Source organism: Rattus norvegicus, chromosome 3, assembly GCF_021556685.1.
Source record: "Rattus norvegicus strain SHRSP/BbbUtx chromosome 3, alternate assembly SHRSP_T2T, whole genome shotgun sequence".
Classification (NCBI taxonomy): Eukaryota; Metazoa; Chordata; class Mammalia; order Rodentia; family Muridae; genus Rattus; species Rattus norvegicus.
Genome location: NC_141536.1, coordinates 163,048,687 through 163,067,945, shown reverse-complemented (window position 1 = coordinate 163,067,945; position 19,259 = coordinate 163,048,687).

Here is a 19,259-nt window from a genome sequence, read left to right as displayed (position 1 = left end):
CTTTTCTGTATCAAAAACGCTACCAACCCGCCCCGTTTTATTATCTTCTTGGTTTCTCTACACAACTCCTTAAAATTTAATAGATGTGGCATTTCATTAATTACACTTCGTGAAGAAATTTGAAAAGAAGAAAGTTTCGACAGCTAAGTCCTTCTCTTTTAATGAACGCCTCATGAAATGTCCTTTATGTAAAGGTCACCATTAGTCTTGATTAACAGGCATGGGAAGTGTTGAAAGTTCACGTCAATTTTCTCCTAGTACTTTATCGACGCCATGATAGAGAACTTGTCACAAGAAAAAAAGATGATAAGTTGTTCTCCTCACAATGCCAGCTTCTCGAAAACACCACCCTTTTAGCAACAGCATTAATAGCAACCTTCAATTAACTCTTATTAAGACAGTTCTATCCCCTAACAGTGCCCATGGCTTTGAGGGTTGACAAAAGCAGTGGGTCCTGAATGGGGACATGGAGAGTCACCAAGACAAAAGACCTAATCCTCATGAGCAAGTGCTACTCTTGGTTACTGTTGGCTTTCCCAGCATCAGGGCACCCCCTACTGACTAAAGTCCAAATGAAGCTGCTGGGAAACACCATCTCGTGAATGCCCTGAGACATCACCGACTGGCTACCCTGTGAAGAACCTCTGGCTGCTGTCTCAGGAGCTTGACTGGGTCTTCATGAGCTGTGTGGTGATATATTAAACCTCTCATGTGACACTCAACACCATTCAACATCTGAAAGAACTCTTTTCCCATGGTTCCCACCAAACATTCAGTCTACACCACTGAAAGGATTGAATCAAAGATGGCCGATGGAGTCCTCACCCTCTAACCCTTCTGAGGGAGTGAGACCCTGCCACGAAATCTTCCGAGCTTGTCTTCTGACATTGTGAACCCCCTGTAACCGTGACAGAGTGCTCAACTGTCCCTAACCCCATTCAGCACCCTGTCATATACCTTCCCTACCCCCACGCTCTTCTTTCTCTCTAGAACCCCACTTTCTCTCTAGAACCTCACAAAACACTTCTCTTCCTCTACAAGCCAATTAATGGATAGTGTTTTGAACTCCAGAAGATGGTTTGGTTTTTCGTTTGTTTGTTTCAATTTTATCTTACTACAAATAATTCTATGGTCTGCACGTTTGTTCAACTTTCTGAATATACGGCTCCAAAATTCTGCACCAATAGGAATCACCAGGACCAATGGGAACCTTTGAGACTTCTCCCAGCTTTTTACCCTCTGAGAGATTATGTCCATCCGTACTTTGAGTAGAAGTATATGGAAATCTCCATTTCGATTCACAGGCACCAGCTCTGAATATAGTGTGTTTTGATTTGGTAAGTTCAGAAGTCCCAAACTGGTACACTCTTTTAATTGCATCTGATGGCTCCCACTGAGTGGTGGGTCACTCCTCAGCATCCGCCATGCACCCCTCTTCGGTCATGATGGTCTACTCGTAGTTTTTCATTTCCAAAAAATCTTTAGTAGGCTTTAGTGGCTGCTGTCCATTTGAAAACAATACAAAACTAGTTCTCTTTGGCTGTCCTAGAACTTATTCTATAGACCAAGATGCCCTTGAACTCACAGAGGTCCATCTACTTCTGCTTCCCAAGCACCTGGATTAGCCGCACCCACCATCACCACCTGACCAGAAACAGACAATTCTGTTTGCACGCCCTCTTTCCCTTCTATTATTACTTTTTCATACTTTCTCGTGTGTCTGAATATATATTTGTTCTAAATACTCACTTGGGTCTTCACAGAGCATTTGGCTTTCCGTGTTTTCTCTCTGGTTGATCTGGGTTGATTTTGACATACAGCCTGGGGTGATCCAATGCGCCCCTTTCCCCGGGTTCTTCGCTACTATCCCAGCCTTCCATTCACTGCTCCCTCCTCTAACTTTGGACTCAAAAGGCTGATGTAAACCACCTTTTGACACCACACAAGGTTGGGTTGAAAGCTACCCATTTCTCTCTGCCCATTATTTTAACCCAGTACCACAATGTTCTCAAAGCTGAGACAACATTCCACGGTGTCACATCCGTTGGGGCAGCACTTTCTCTTCTCCTTTTCAGAGACATTCTGGAGATCCTCCTCCATGTAGCCTTCTGAATGAGGGTTAGAATTGCTCTCCCAGGTCCCTAGTGTGTCCTATGGAGATTCATTTAGGGATAATTGACAAGATGAAAATATCCTCTTTCTGCCCAATAGCATGGTGTGCCTTCTTGCAGCCAAGTTTCTTGTTACGTTCTTTTGAAAATGTTCGCAGGACTGGAGAGATGGCTCCGTGATCAAGAGCACTTGCTGTTCTTGCAGAAGACCAGTATTCAGTTCCCAGCACCCACACCGTGAGACACAGACAGACAGAAAGAAGAGAGAGCACGGGAGAGACAGAGAGAGAAAAGGAGAGATAGAGAGAGACAGAGAGAGGCATTAAGAATAAATTACTTTTGGTTGCTTTGATTGAGATCCCATATGCCTCTTGCTAAGATTTTTTTTCCAGAAAATCCACACTTTGGACAGAATTTTGTATCTGATATTTTTAATCTGATAATTATCTGATCACTGCTGGGTATGAACTGAATGTGTCAAGTTTGAAGGTTTTCAGTTAATTTTTAATCAAACATAAAAGTTGGTGATTTGGGTTCTTTTGCTTAAGACAGAGTCTCACTCTGTAGACAAGGCTGGCCTCAAACTCACAGAAATCCACCTACCTCTGCCTCCCGAGTACTAGGATTGAAAACATGCACCACCATGCCTGGTCATAAAAGATATTTTATTAAGTTTAAAAAAAAATACTTGGTTTCCCAACTGTAATTTCAGTGGACACACAAAGAACACTGTGGTCTGGTTAGCTGTGTTTAAAATGCAGACACCTGAACGCCGTTACAGTGAAGGAACCAAGGCGTTCGTGTCAGTAACAGATGCTCCATGAGGCCCACCTTATTCCAATCTACATTTAACACTGCTCTAGTAGTTTTGTGTTGTCACAGCAACAAGACACCTAGCAAAGGCACCTCAAGGAAAACAGACTTTATTTTGTCTCATGTTGCAGCCATGAAGGCTGTCAAGTCACGGAAGGCATGGCGGCAGGAGTTGGCGTCACATCCCATCCACAGACAGGAAGCAAGGGAAAGTGATGGTTGGCACTCAGCTCACTTTCTCCGTTTTATCCACACGGGATTACAGCCCATGAAATGGCTCTGGCCACCTTTGGAGATGGTCTCCTCACACCAGTTAACCTATTCCAGGGGATCCGATCTCTCACGGACACACTCAGACATTTGTTTCCATGCTGATTCTAAATTCCATCAGGTCGATGACCAACGTGAACCATCACAGACACCATCGGAAGACAAGAAAATGCACTCCTTCCTGCATTTCCTTCTGGGAAACAGGAAACAATAAAGGAAAATGACTAGGCACTAACTGTGGTCCTCTTCCTTCTCCATATTCCAAAGACCCTCAACACATGAGTACACGTGGCTCTTTTCCTATCTGCCAGCTGCCATTGCGTGTGATTAGAACAAAGATCTGTATAGACTTAAGACCCCATGATGGTGTTGGAGATGTAGACCATTCACTAAAGTGCTTGCACTGTAAGCAAGAGGTCATGAATTCAATCCCAGAACCCAAGTAAAATGCCAGGGACAATAGCACACACCTATAGTTTCAGCACTGAAGAAGCAGGGACGGAAATGTCCTGGGGGTTACTGACCAGTCAGCCTAATTTAGTCAGTAAGTTCCAATCCAATAAGAGACCCTGTCTTAAAGGAAGTGAGTGACATTTTTCAGAAAGACACCTAAGGTTGTCGTCTGGCTTTCATACATGTGTACACATATGAATGCACACATGCATCATCATTGTTAGCACCATCACTCTCACTGTCATCATCATTATCATTATCATTATCATTGTCATCTTCACCGTTGTCATCACCATCATTGTCATTGTCATCATCATCATCATCATCATCATTGTCATCATCATCATCATCATTGTCATCATCATCGTCGTTGTGGTCGTCGTCGTCAACGTCATTGTCATCATTATTCATTGACATCATTGTCATCATCATTGTCATTGTCATCATCATTGTCATTGTCATCATCATTGTCATTGTCATCATCATTGCCATTGTCACCGTCATCATCATCATAGTCATTGTCATCATCATCATTGTCATTGTCACTGTCATCATCATCATCGTCGTCATTGTCGTCGTCATCATTATTCATTGACATCATCATTGTCATCATCATCATCATTGTCATAATCTTCATTGTCATCATCATCATTGTCATGACATCATCATTCATTGTCATCATTGTCATCCTCGTCAACACTGTCATCGTATCATTATCATCATTGTCATTGTCATCTCTATCGTCTTCATTGTCATCATCATTGTCGTCATCATCATTATAATCTTCATTGTCATCATCATCACTGTCATCATCATTATCATTATCATCATTATCATTGTCATCACCATCGTCTTCGTTGTCATCATCATCATCATCATCATCATCATCATCATCGTCATCATCGTCTGTTGGGAGCCCTCATCCCAGTAGTGATGTGGCTTTTCCTCATTGTTAACATAACAATACATTAAATGTAACAATTCGTGAAGGGGGCTTTTCCGGTTAGATTTGTGTTTCCTTTTGAGTCCCAGCTCTTCAGAACACATTTTACTCAGTTACCCCCCAACCCGCAGCAGAAACAACAAAGCTGTTTATCAAATATTCCCTTGATGAACAATGGAGAGAGAAGGAGCTGGGCACATGCTGCTGAACATTGAACCAACCTTCAGCAGTATGGCCACGCTCCAGAGCTGGCTGGGGACTGTCCGATCGATCATCTGGACACTTCTAATTGGGACACACCAAGGACATATGGATTAGCATTTTTTTCCCTTGGACCTGAACACAACAGCTGTTCTCCGAACTGGAGGCCATTTGAGTGTGAGCACAAACCTCCCCCAGGACCTACTCTGAGCTCCACTGGACCACAACCCTGCGGCTCTCAGTTCTGGTTTCCTTAGACATGCTCTTGGGCCCAAGGGAACTGGTGAGGCTGCTGGTCAGATCTAAATACTTGCCGGTGCTCTACCTGTAACTGTGTTCTGCCTGGTTTAGGGACCTTCACGGCATGCTTTATGAATTCCAAGTTTTGTTTATGAGTTCATTGGCTGTTTACACTGCTGGGCTCCATAGCTAAGCCAGACCAGGTATTCTCAAATGTTCAGTCAGTCTCAAATGTTCATGGAGTCTCAGCTGACTCCATGCCAAGTCCTCGTTTGTTCAGTAATGGCTTTCTGAGCAGAGGTTGTGTGCCTGGCACTGTGCTAGGAACTTGTAAGGATACATTTGCAAATGACAGAGATCACCTTTGAACACCGTATAGCCTGGTGTTCTCTCTCTCCACACACTACCTCACACCAGGCCTGAGAAGATCAAGACCCTAGACCCCTGCAGGCTTCTGGATCTCTCAGATCCGCTTCAGGTTGCTTCATTGTCTGGATGCTACTGATTGATATTTTATTTTTAAAAGTCCTCTTGGCGCATCCCTGGAGTGCTGCTGGAGCAGCTAAATAGACAAGTGACAGAGTGACAAGTGGGTTTACAGCTGGGAGGGATGTGGTCATGGTTTGATTTGCCTTGGTTTGGTTTGCCTTGGTTTGGTTTGCTCTGAGAGGACGTATGGGGACAGAGGACACATGATTGGTATGGCGGTTTGAATAAGAATGACCCCATAGGCTCATATATTTAAATGCTTAGTCTCTAGGAAGTAGTAGAACTATTTGAAAGGATGAAGATTAGAAGGTACGGCCTCGTTGGAGAAAGCCTGTCACTGGGGCCTCTCTCTCTCTCTCTCTCTCTCTCTCTCTCTCTCTCTCTCTCTCTCTCTGTCTCTGTCTCTCTGTCTCTGTCTCTGTCCCTCTCTCTCTCTCTCTCTCTCTCTCTCTCTCTCTCTCTCTCTCTCTCTCTCTCTCTCTCTCTCTCTCCTCTGCCTGTGGATGAGGTTGTCCTCTCAGCTACATCTCCAGCACCATGTCTGCTTGTGTGCTGCCATGCTCCTGCCATGATGATAATGGACTAAGTCTATAAAATTCTAAGAAAGCCCTCGATTAAGCGCTTCCTTCTGTAAGAGTTGCCTTGGTCATGGTGTCTCTTCACAGCAATGGATCAGCGATTAAGCAATGGGAGTGGAAAAGAATGTCTTCATGCCAATTCATCCCACGTGTTGTCCCAGGTGACACTTGGGTATTCAAAGCCTATGACAGCCCACTGGCAAAACCGGCCAGCCACAGTCTGCTTGCCATGCTGGGTATCAATAATCCCACTGAGTCTTTTCAATGGCTCATTGTGAATGTCATCTCAACCAGATTTGCAGTCACCTAGGAGCCATATCAGTGGGCGTGTCTGTAGGGGTGTTTCCTGAGAGATTTAACTGAGATGACATACCCTTAATGTGGAAATCACAATCCCATGGGCTGGGGTCCTAACAGAACTAAAAGGAGGCAGTGAACTGCCCCTCATCTCTCTGTCTTCTCCCCTCTCTCCCTCTTTCTACTCCTCTTCCCTCTTTCTTCCCTGATCCCTGACCTTCCCCCTCTTCCTGTTTGCTGACCTGACTATAGACACATGACTGACACCTTAGCTCCTACGTCCATACCTTCCCCATCACGATGATCTGCATAGCAAATATGATCCAAGGTAAAATAAACTTTTCCCTCCATCGGGTGCTTCTGTCAATGGCTTCAGCATAGCAGTGAGACCTGCAGCCCTGTCCCTCACCATGGAAGTGAGACTGATAGCCCGTGCTATCATCCTGCCCCTTACTTGACTAGATATACTCAGAGGGGGCCCTTGGCAGCCTGCTAGGTTTACAAGCAACCACCCTCAAAGGTGTGGTGATCCCCAGGGTCTTAGAAAAGAACTACCTCTGAGGGCCTTGTGTAAGAACCTTCTACCTACATGGTACCACATGTCAGGCTGCCCTGCCACTCTGGGGCTCTGTCTGTAGGATACTAAGTTACCAGACCAGTCCTTTAAAGATGATTAATGGCAGACAACTGACTTTCTTTCTACACTTCCTCCTTTTTATGTAGCTTCTTTGGTTTAATATTTGTTGATTTTATCATCATCATCATCATCATCATCATCATCATCATCATCATCATCATCATCATCACTGTTTTAGGCTCATGTAACCCAGACCAGCCTGAAACTTTCTACCTACATCAAGATAACGTTGGGATTGATGATCATCCAGCATCCCTCTCCCAAGTGTTGGAATAACTGGATTCTGCCACCCTGCACAGTTTATGTGGTACCGGGGACCAAACCCATAACCTGGTTGTATGTGAGGGCAGGATTCTTCCAGCCAAGCTCCACCCTCAAGCCTTTGAAAAAGTTTCTGAAACATACACAGAACGTTTCTTCCAAAGGATTTTAGGAAATGCACGATAAGTTAAGACACCAACTTACCCTTTTGTTCTATGTACATTTTGATGTTTTTTTTTTATTTATTGGGGGAGGGGATGTGCGAGTGTGTGGGGAAAAGGATATAACTCGAAGGTATTGGTTCTCTCTTTACATCACGTGGGATCCAGGGATCGAACTCAGGTCATCAGGCTTGCAATCAAGCACCCTACCCACTGAGCCACCTTGCCGGCCCTTTACCACCAATTCTCTCGGTAGAATCTGCCCAGGATTTGTCACACTTTCACTAGTGCTCAAAGCAATGCATGGTGTGGACCATCTTACCCAGTAGTGAGTAAGGGCTACTTAGCAGGTCACCCTGTCACCAGCTATCACCCAAGTAATGAATTTGTATTGTAGTTAGGTCACAACAACCCAATGATAAGAGGATCTGACAGGAAGGAATCAAACAGAAGTCACCCTGAATCTCTTTGCCTCTGCTTCTTAGCTCTGATGTGGGGATAATGGTGCCTCTTCTCTTCATCCAAAGATTCCATGCTGGCTGGTCATTGAATGGAGAGATCAGTTTGGAGCCACTGTAGAGAAAGACAAGACACTGACTAACCCAGATGGTTCCCAGGCACTCACTGGGGTAAGGGTTTGGGCCACAGGTATGAAAGAGGTGACAGTTTGATCCTTTGAAACTGTGGGCAGTTGAACCCCTCTTGGCAAATAGTTCATGGCTGTACTTGCTCTAACTACCCCCAGTCATCCCACTGGATGATGGATGCTGTTAGATCTCATGGCTCATCGAGAAGAAGCATCAGCAAGACGGGCCATACAAAAAGAAGCCATCTGAACCCATCCCCAGACAACACGCAGCACTAATGTGCCCATTTCCAAGGTCCCCTGTGGAGGCCCAAGACTGGGTCTGGTCCACTCTCCTCCAGCATGGCTAGAGAACTATTTTGCCTCCACTTAGATGGAGAGAACTGCCAAGTTCCACAGGAGAGCTATGCAAACCTAATTACATTCTTACAAAGAAAATGGCTCACAGACTGCCATGCTCTCCCCCTTGGAGCTATGAAAGACCTGCAGCCATGGCCATCAAACAGCAGGCCATCCTTTGACTGACTTCCAATCATTCCAACAAGAAACAAGAAGAGAAGCAGCTCTGTGCTTGCCCCTCCCCATGCTACCTACACCTCCTCAGGTGTTCCAGAACCTGATGGCTGCCTTTGGAACTCTTCCTGTCCCTGCATGCTTCTGGTGAGATAATGACCAAACCACACCAATTAGATGAATAAGAGAGACAAAGGGGTGTGGGAACAGTTCCTTCAGGGCACACACACACAAATGTGACATTCTAGCGTCCGGTAAGGAATTTTAGCCAAATTACATACCCCTGGGTAAAAGAGTCTTTTCTTGGAAAATGCTTTTAGCATAGAAAAAGAGGGAGGTAATTTTGGTAAAGCCCACCACCTGATGTTTCATGACTGTAATAAGGCAAACTGGATTAGCTTTTTAAAAATTACCCCTTTGTGAGTGGTGAGGCAGATAGCTTGGCAGGCAGATGGCTTGTTTGCCTCACAAACACGAGAACCCGAGCTTAGTCCTGAGAACTTGTGTTTGAAGGAGAAATATATTATATATATATATGTATATATGTGTATATACATATATATACATACATATATACATACATATATATACATATATATACATATATGCATTGCTTTGCCATCTCTGTACCATGGGCCTCACTGACCAGCCAACAGAGGCTACTCGAGGAGGCCCCAAGCCAGAGAGAAACCATGTCTCAAAAACCAACCTGAACAGACCCTGAGAAATAATAATCTCAGTTGTCACTGAGCCTGCATGCTGTACACACACATGCACACACACACACACACACACACACACACACACACACCTGAGTACACACCAACATACACAAAAGAAGTTCCACCGTGTTTCTCAGGATGAGGGGTTGCTGGGTTTGCAAAGAGGCAGGAATTTAAGAATAACTTGCTTAGGGGTGTGAGAAACAGTAGACAGACAGAAAGTCTCATCTAGACAGACAGAAAGTTCTGGACACATGCTTGAACTATGAGGCCACTGGTGGGAACAAGGTTGAGCTTGACTAGAGTTTCTTTTCTTTTTTTTTTTTTTTTTAAGAATTAGTTATCTATGTTTTGATTGGTTGGTTGATTGATTGGGAATGTGTTGTTCTTGGGGATCAAGCTCAGGTCATCAGATTTGGCAGCAAGTCCTTTAGCTGTGGAGCCCTCTTATACCCCCCAACTACAGTAGACCTATCAAACCAAAGCAACGTGAGAGTCTTGTGGTGGATGGGTCTCTTTGAGGGAAGGCTTGTGGATTCCACACAGGTCTGGAAGGGTGTTTGCCTCTGTCTAAGCTTCCCGCTTCACTCATTCCTTCCAGCTGCCTGAACACTTCAATAAGACTAGAGGGTTGTTGTACTCTCTACCTGCATTCTTCTTAGTCACCTCTGGGACTCAGCATAGCATGGAGCGCCTGGGCCAGGAAGTCAAAGAAAAAGAGAGACCCAGAGTCTTCTTTTGCCAGGAAAGCTGACTGAATTTGCCTGCCCTCCCACCCCTTCCTTCAGGCTCAGTCCTCCAAGTCCCTCACACTAGGCACTCACTACATCTCTCTTCTAACCGTTCCTTCCAGTGTCCCACGTTGGTGGTTGTCCTAGTCAGGGTCACTAGCACTGTGACGAAACACCATGATCAAAAGCAACTTGGGGAGGAAAGGGCTTATTTCATTCACAGCTCCATGAAACAGTTCATCACTGAAAGCAGTGAGGACAGGAACTCAAGCAAGGCAGGAACCTGGAGGCAGGAGCTGATGCAGAGACCAGGAGGGGTGCTGCTGACTCGCTTGCTCCCTGTGGCTTGCTCAGCCTGCTTTCTTATAGAACTCAGGACCACCAATCCAGAGATAGCCCCACCCACAATAGGCTAGGCCCTCCCCCATCAATCATTAATTAAGAAAATCCCCTAAAGCCAGATCTCAATTGAGGTTATCTCCTTTCAAATGTATCTAGTTTGTATCAAGTTGACATAAAACTAACCAGCACAGAGGTTTCTGTAAACACTTTATAAAGATTGGAATGCAATGACATCATCACCACTCCCCCAGTCCCCACCCCTCCTCCCTGGCTCTACCTCTCTTCCTCCAAACCTTCCTATGAATCTTGCCGTACCTGCTTTCAAATTCATGGTTTCTTTTTCTTTGTTATTACAGTGTGTGTGTGTGTGTGTGTGTGTGTGTGTGTATGTATGTGTGTGTAATGCTACTTGTCTGTGTGTATTTTCAGAGCTGCTCATTTAGTATTGGACAGCCAATTGGTCTGCTCTTCCCCTGACAAATGGATAATGAAAGTGAGTTACATATACACGGTGAGAATATTGTTCCGCTGTAAAGAAAAATGAAATCTTCAGGTAAATGGGTAGAATCAGAAAAGATTTTACTGAGTGATGTAACCCATACACACACAAACAAAAAAGTCATATACTTTCTCTCATATGAGGCTCCACACTACAAATCTCCAGATGTCTCACACACACACACACACACACACACACACACACACACACACACACACACACACACACACATCTCCTGGGGTAATTGCAGAAGCCAAGGAAGTAACAGGGAAGCAGTGTCGGGAAGTTAGGAAGAGCAGCAATAGAGAGGGGATATTGGGCTTCCAGTCAGTGATCTGATAAGGGAAATGGAAAGATGGGGGGCTATAATTAGGGAGGGAGGTAAATATGGGAGGGGAGAGGAATGCAGGATAGCAGAGAGGACACCTCACTGCTCATGAATGATACTATTAACTACCTAAGGGTAAGACACGGAAGTCAGTGTGTATAAAAGTAGGGGCTGGCCGTGAAGCTTTATTCAACTGTGAAAAGTGAGGTTATATCATCTCCATGTGTGAAACCAGAAAGCACCATAGCCAGAGAAGTCAGCCAGACTCAACAAGAAGGACAGCATGCTTGCTCTCAGTCCTGAACTCTGGACTTGAATATGTACATACAGATAGCATGTATGATACTGTACACATATATATGACACGAAGGGAAGGAATGGGGCTAAGAGGGGGACAAAAGAGGACAATGGGCAGAGGGACAGAACCAATGGAAAGAGTATATAGGGGGTTTATTAGAGTGGCTTACAGGCTGGAGTCCAACAGTCCAACAACGGCCTTCTCCTGATGGACAGGACAAGAATCTATTTCTCTTAGTTCATCCCAGGAGGCTGTATGTCTCAGCTGGTCTTCAGTCTATGTTGGAGTCCTAAAGACATAGGTTCTAATGCCCTAGAGAATGCCTCGGCAATAGGATAGATGAACTTGCCAGTGAGGGTAAGGGCAAGCAGGCAAACAGCAGAAGCTCCCTTCTTCCATGTTCTTTTATGTGGGCTGCCACGAGAAGATGCGGCCCACATTGAGGGTGGGGCTTCTCATCTCAAACGATCCAGCTAAGAAAACCCCATGTGATAAAACATCCCATGTTCTGCCACACAGAGTCCAGACTCAATGTCTCTTCTTGGTTGTTAAGTTGTTAAGTTGACTACATCTGGAGTTAATTAAAACTCAAGCAGCTGGATATACCTCTGTGTGTGTGGGGGGGGGTCTTCTTAATTAAATCATTTGAAGTAGGATACTCAATTTCAACCCAGATTTTTTTGAGGTGGGAAGATACACTCAAATCTAGGCCACACCTTCTGCAGGCAGCATGTATAAAGGACATGGAAGAAGGAGGCTTGCTCTTGCTCTGCTAGCAAGCACGCTTGCTAGAAAAGCCACTCCTTCGCTGGTATAGGATTCTAGTGTATACTGAACACCAGCTGAGACATCCAGCCATGTCAACTGAACAACCACTCACTGGATTCTTGGACCTTCTGTTGGGACACAGTCTTGTTGGACTAGCTATTCTACAGCCCAAAGCTATTCTAACAAATCCCCTCTCTGTGTGGCTATATAGATTCACTCTATAAACTCTGTTTCTCTAGAATGGCAGTTCTCAACCTGTGGTTCATGACCCATTTGGGGGCTTGAACAACGATTTAACAGGGGTTGCCTAAGACCACTGGAAAACACATATATGTACATTACAATTCATAACCATAGGAAAATTACAGTTATGAGTAGCAACACGTATAATTTTAGGCTGGTGGGGGGTCACCACAACACGAGGAGCTGTATTAAGGGTCACAGCGTTAGGAAGGTGGAGAACCACTGCTCAGGAGAATCCTGGATAATACACCAGATTTACCTGTAGAGATTCACATACACAGCTGGGAAACAATATAGACTCTGCTAAGGGAGGCACAACAGAGAAAGAAACTGGAGGATGAGGGGGAAGCAGGCACAGAGATGTGCGTGTAGAAAGATGTCATAGTAAAGATGTGTTCATTTGTATTCTGGTTTTAAAATTTAATCTTGTTGCCAGCCATAGTGGTATACACACCAAACCCATCAACTGGGAAGCTAAGACAGGCAGATCCCTGAGTTCAAGGCCAGCCTGGTCTACATAGTGAGACCTTGTCTCAAAAACAAACAATGAAAATAATTAATTTTTGTTTAAAAAAAAGTCCTAGTTGAGACTTTAATATGAAAAGAGTGAAGTATAAAACTATGGTAGTACATATCCACATGTATGATACATACATGTAGTAGTACAAATGTATTATAGTATACATATATGAGACCTATAAACAATCAAAACTTAGAATTGAAACTTTACATATCTGTATTACATGCATTAGTCCAATGCCAATTCTGCCATAATCTGCCCCTTCCCCACAGAACTGCAAAGTTGTGCTATCCATCCATTCGCATTTCACAGGCCAATCACCATCATGGATGTCTTTGTAGAAACATCCAAAGACTTGACTCACTTCCCTGAAGCTCTCTCCCAATCTCTTTCAAGTGATTGTTTCACAGCATGCTAGTCTTGTGCCTTGTGTGGGTGGGATGGGGGTGAGGTGACCCTGTCTTCCTCTTTAAGTGGTACTGCCAGCTTGCTATAGGACAATGGAATTCTGGAGCAGACCATCAACTTGAGGAGATCTAGAATCTCTTAGAGACTGGCCTCTGGGCATGCCTGTTGAGGGGTTCTCTCCCTTAGCTTAATTGAAGTAGAAAAGGCTGCCCACTATGGGTGACACCATTCATCCTGGACTGCATGAATAGGAGAAAGTGGGCTGAGCACAGCACTCATTGCTCTCTGCTATTTATCTTTGTATTTATGTGCCTCTTTTTGTGAATGTATGCATGTGTGTGTTCCATGTATGCATCTGTGTGTGCATGTGCACCAGTGTGTGCATGTGTAGTACACACATCATAATGCTAATCTGGCTGTCAGAGACAACCCTCTGGAGTAGATGCTCTCTCTTACCCTTCATCTGACTGAGGCAAGGTCTCATGTTTCTGCTTTGTACTTCCGGCTAAGTTAGCTAGCCCACAAGTTTCTGGGCCATTTTCCTGTCTCCACTTCCAATCTTGCTGCTGGGATTACAGAGTCAAGCCACCAAATCTGGCTCTTTCCCATCAGTTCCAGGCTTCGAACTCAGGTTGTCAGGCTTCTGAAGCAAAGGTTTTGACCTGCTGAGCCCTTCTACATTTTTGTTCATGTATTTGTTTCTTGACTGTGATACAATATGATACAATGTGATACAATGATACAATGTGATACAATGTGATACCAGCTGCCTCAAACTCCTGCCCTTGTGACTTGCCACATGAACTACAACCTGGAAAGAGAAACTAAGCCTCCACCCCCACCTCTTTACTTTGTTTCTTGCCAATTATTTTACCACAGCAGTGAGAAAAGTAAGTCAGCACAAGTTGGTAATTGTTTGGTAGTGAATATGTGCAAGTCAGAATGACCCTTCCTTCCTGGTGGCGGCTTGTGACAAGGACTGAAAGATGAAGAGAGGGTAAGAAGGACTTCCATCTCTCTGACAGGGATGCCTTCATTTGTCCTCTAAGCTGTGGCTGTGGACACTTTGATCCTTGTGTAATGAATGATATGCAGTGTACCAGCCAAGTGGGTTTCACACAGAGTTCCAAGAAAGGCACCTCCAGGATGCCTTTAGGGAGTGGAGTATTTGAACAGAACTTCAAAAAGGTAAGATTGTTAAGGGTAAATACAGGGAGAGTACAGAAAACCCAGGCTCGAAGTCCAAGGGTGTGGAGGGGTATGGCCACAGGTGTCGGGTTGCTTGTGTCACGATAAAGTACAGCATGGTTGACAAGTGAGGGACAGAAGACCCGAGCTAGCCAAGTAAAAGGACCATGTTACCAGAGTCTATCAGCCACACACCAGGATCTCCACCCTGGAACCTCACTGACATTGGAACTACATTCTTTTTGTTATGGGATACCTGTCGCCATCCTGTGCTTAGGAGCTGCTGGGCAGCCATCCTGGCCTCTGCTCACTGGGTGCCAAGAGCAACCACACTGCTAACAGAGGCAACCAACCATGTCTCCAAACCGGCCAGTGCCTCATGCGTGGGGAAGCTGTTCAAAGCAAGAACAGTTATTGGAGGAAGTGAGGAGAGCAACGGCCTCTATTAGAGGTTGCCAGAAGCAATGCCCTTAGTGAATTAAGGCAGGGAGCAAAGATGAAAGACTGGAAAGGGCAAACAGGAGACTCGCTGAGTCCAGGGGCTGGAGAAATGCTTGGTGAATGTAGTTCCTACTGTAGAAGCCCAAAGACCCAAGTATCCCAGCAACCCCTGTGTAAAAATGTCAGGCACGAAGCTAACAACCAGCAGAGCCACTTAGTAAGGGTCAGGTTCAGTGAGAGACCCTGCCTCCAAGGAAGCATGTGGAATGATAGAGGAAGACATCTGTCTTAGGATTTACCGCTGAGAACAGACACCATGACCAAGGCAACTCTTACAAGGACAACATTTAATTGGGGCTGGCTTACAGGCTCAGAGGTTCAGTCCATTAGCATCAAGGTGGGAGCAGGGCAGTGTCCAGGCAGGCATGGTGCAGGCATAGCTGAGAGTTCTACATCTTCATCTGAAGGCTGCTAGAAGACTGCTAGATCCTCGAGGCAGCCAGGAGGAGAGTCTTAAAGCCCAAGCCCCCAGTGACACACCTACTCCAACAAGGCCACTCCTCCTAAGAGTGCCACTCCCTGGGCCAAGCATATACAAACTATCACAACATCTGACACTGACCTTGAGCCTCTGCATACACACACACACACACACACACACACACACACACACATGTGCACTTGCACTGGCACACACCAGACACATATACTTCAATCCCAGCATTTCTCAGGCACAGACAAGAAGATTCTTCAGACAGGAGGACTACTGGCCAGCCTAACCTAATTGGTGAGTTCCAGGCCAATAAGAGACCGGAGAATAATACCCAAAGTTGTCTTCTGACCTACATTCATAAACACACACACACACACACACACACACACACACACACACACACACACATTTAAAAAAGAAGTTAGGATTAAAGATAGCAGGTACATGTTAAGGGGAAGGGAGGAAGTCCAACCCTTCATGGCATTGCCCAAAGGATCAGGTGAGATCAGATGAGAGTCTAAAGAATGGGTGAAGGAGGGCACCAGGCTGTCCCAAAGTGAGTGACACTTGAAGAGCATGTGGCATGCCATCAGCAAGCCTGTGGGCCTTGCTTCCTTTCAGGAGTTACATACTTAGCCCATGCTGAAGCAGACACTGGCTGTCTATTGAAGCACGGTAGTTGTGCAAGGGGCTAGTTCTGACGGTCACTTCCTACTGGTCTCTCCACACAAACATACTAATGTGAGAGGAGGGCACACATGTGCAGTTTGCAGAGGACACTCTGCCTGGAGATAGAGTAAGCCCCACAGGCTAAGCATATAGTCCCCCAGGACTGCCCTTACCCCCACCATCTTTGGACCTCTGATCTCAACTTCCGCCTGGTCACCTGCACTCCTGAGTAGCCAGCTATAAACTATGTCTCTGTCTACACCCTCCTCTTTTACAACTTGCTAGGATGTCTTTAAAGGCCCCAAGGGGAAAACCCTTCATTTTGTCATTATAATCGAGGACAGTGATGGATAGTCAGATGGAGAAGTTCACGGGGTGGGGTTCATAAGGGTCCAGTACACAAGAGCTTCTGTCCCCATGGAGTGAGCATAATACCCTCCGGCCTGTGAATGTGCTCACCAACCCACAAAGCCATCAGATCCCCCTGTCCATGATGCTTTGTGGAGTTCAATCTCCGGCTGTGGCCGCCCTAGGAAGTTTGGGAACACAGATGAAGGTTCTAGCCCTCTAATCAGTCTTTCCCATATCTGGTTCCACCCTGAGGCCAGTATCGCATTCACACCATCTTATTACCATCCTTACTGTGAACTGAGACATCGAAAGGAACTCACCGCGACTCAGGAAATCACAAGAGGTCAGGAGTTCTGTGACAGAAACCAGGGACAAGTACCAAATACATATATCATTATGATAGTGGCTTCTTATTCTCTGGGATGTGTTTCAAGACCCACAGTGGGTTCCTGGAATCATAGATGCGTAGTGCATACAGCACAGACACCCTGGAGAGAGATGGTCTGTGTTGGTGGGGAGTGTACATAACCCAAGACACCCTGGAGAAGGATGGTATACATCAGTGGTACAGTACAGACACCCTGGAGAGGAATGGTATACATCAGTGGTACAGTACAGACACCCTGGAGAGGAATGGTTTACATCAGTGGGTGGTGTACATTGCAGACACAGCAGGGTGCATGTCTGGGACAGAGGAGACCGAGCTGCAACAAGAATTCCTCACGCCACTCAGAATAGTATACAACTTCAATCTTGTGAATTATTTACTTCTGCAGTCTGTCATTTAGTATCTACAGTAGACCACGGATGGTTGAAGAATTATGGAAAACAAACCTATGGGTAAGGTGGATTATTGTATACCACAGCAATCCAGAATTTTAAGTATCGATGAATCAGATGAAATAATGATACAAAAGCGGAGGACAAATGAGCAAAGCTTTGAAATCAAAGAGGCCGGTCAGAGTCAGAGCCAGGGCTTGTCACTGAAGCCCACTCATACCAGTGCTTGCAGGTGCCCCAACCTCTGCGGTTGTCCCATTTGCAATCTCAGTGAGGTCTGAGGCTCCTCCTCACAGTCCATGGTCTCCCTGACACAGAGCCTTCTGTCTGGATACTTTCTAGTTTTCTCTTCACTTCTGGTTTGTCCACAAACCAGTTCCTGGCAGGTAGGAGTCACAGGTGCCATCCCTGGGCCAGACCCACAAGATCCAGTCACCTCATTCCAAATCACGTTAATGGCCTAATGACTTCTCTCTTGGTAAAAGGAACCATCACGAACACGGCGCTTAAGGATCTAAAAATCTTGTTTTGCTCCCTTAGTGAGCCTCTTAGTGTGTCTCTAGGAGGCAGTGATAGAAGACCTTGCTCTCCCAACCCAAGAGAGTTATTAGCGTTTTTAGTACAGGGAGACGCAGAAAAGACCCTTGGACCCCAGACCTCCATCTGCCCATCACTCCATCCCAATCACTCCAGATGTAGGAAGGAAAATCAGTAGACCAGTACAGTGGTATTCTGGAGAGCAATGGAAAAGAAGTAAGTTTTCTGGTATGACTTTGACAAATAAAAACCTTGAACTAGAGGGCAAAGAAAGAGGAGAGAAGAAGAGGAGGAGGAAGAGGAGGAGGAGGAGGCTGGGCAGCTAGCTAGCTTCACAAAACTCTAGGGCAGCAGGGACCGACTGTTCTGTACTGACGGCTCTAGAGTCAGTAATACCCAGCAACACTAAGTTCACATCTTTACCAAGGCTGGGGCCCTCTCAGCAGCCCTTAAAGCATTACCTCCCCAAGAAATTACTCAAAGTACGAATATTAAAAGAAAAAAAAAAAAACCCCAGATACCACAAATTGCACTTAGAAGCTACCAACCATATTATTTCCTTCCTATCTAATGTAATTTTTTATCTTTTGAAATATAAACGGCTTTGGCTATTAAAAAAAAAAAAAAGAACGATTCACCCTCCTAAACTAACCTGGCTTAGTTTGTTTTTAACAATTGAGCAAATTAGGGACAAACGGTAATTCTAAGTAGCTCTTTAAGTACCAAGATGCAAAGATTTTCCTCCAACTGTCATTTCAAATGGCAAATTGCTCTGTCGGGAGGCACAGATGGGGGGAACAACGGGTTGCACAGAGGTGGGAAGTCACACCTGAAACCCAAGCCAAGCAGTTCGTCCATCTTACCCGACACGTCTCTGAATAGAACCACATGCCATCCGCTCCTGCCCCCTCACTTCTTAGTCACTCTCTCACGAATGTCATCTGTAATTATTAGGTACAGGGAGGAAATCACTGAACAAGCCTAGCAGGAGCCTCACCCTCACGTGCCAACAGACTAGAAGTCAAGCAGATAAACTAGATGGCTTAATTAATTCATTCCTCAAATAACTATTTCATGTTCAATAACCTTTCAATCTCTGCTATCCAGAGGCGCAGAGGGCCATCATGGAGACAGGCCAGGGCTGCCATTCTCGGGGATGACTTATACTGGGAGCTAACAGATAAACAAGATGACTTCAGAGTGGTAATTGCTGAGGAATATGTCACAGGAAGTTGTGATGGAGGCACGGGAGGGCGTGGGCAGCACTAAGAAATGGTGATGGAGATGACCTATGACCACAGGGCAATTGGTCCAGCCCTGTCTAGGCAGCCTGTCACACCAAGGGTCATGATCCCTGGGATGACAAGAAGGGGACGGAACAGACTGTG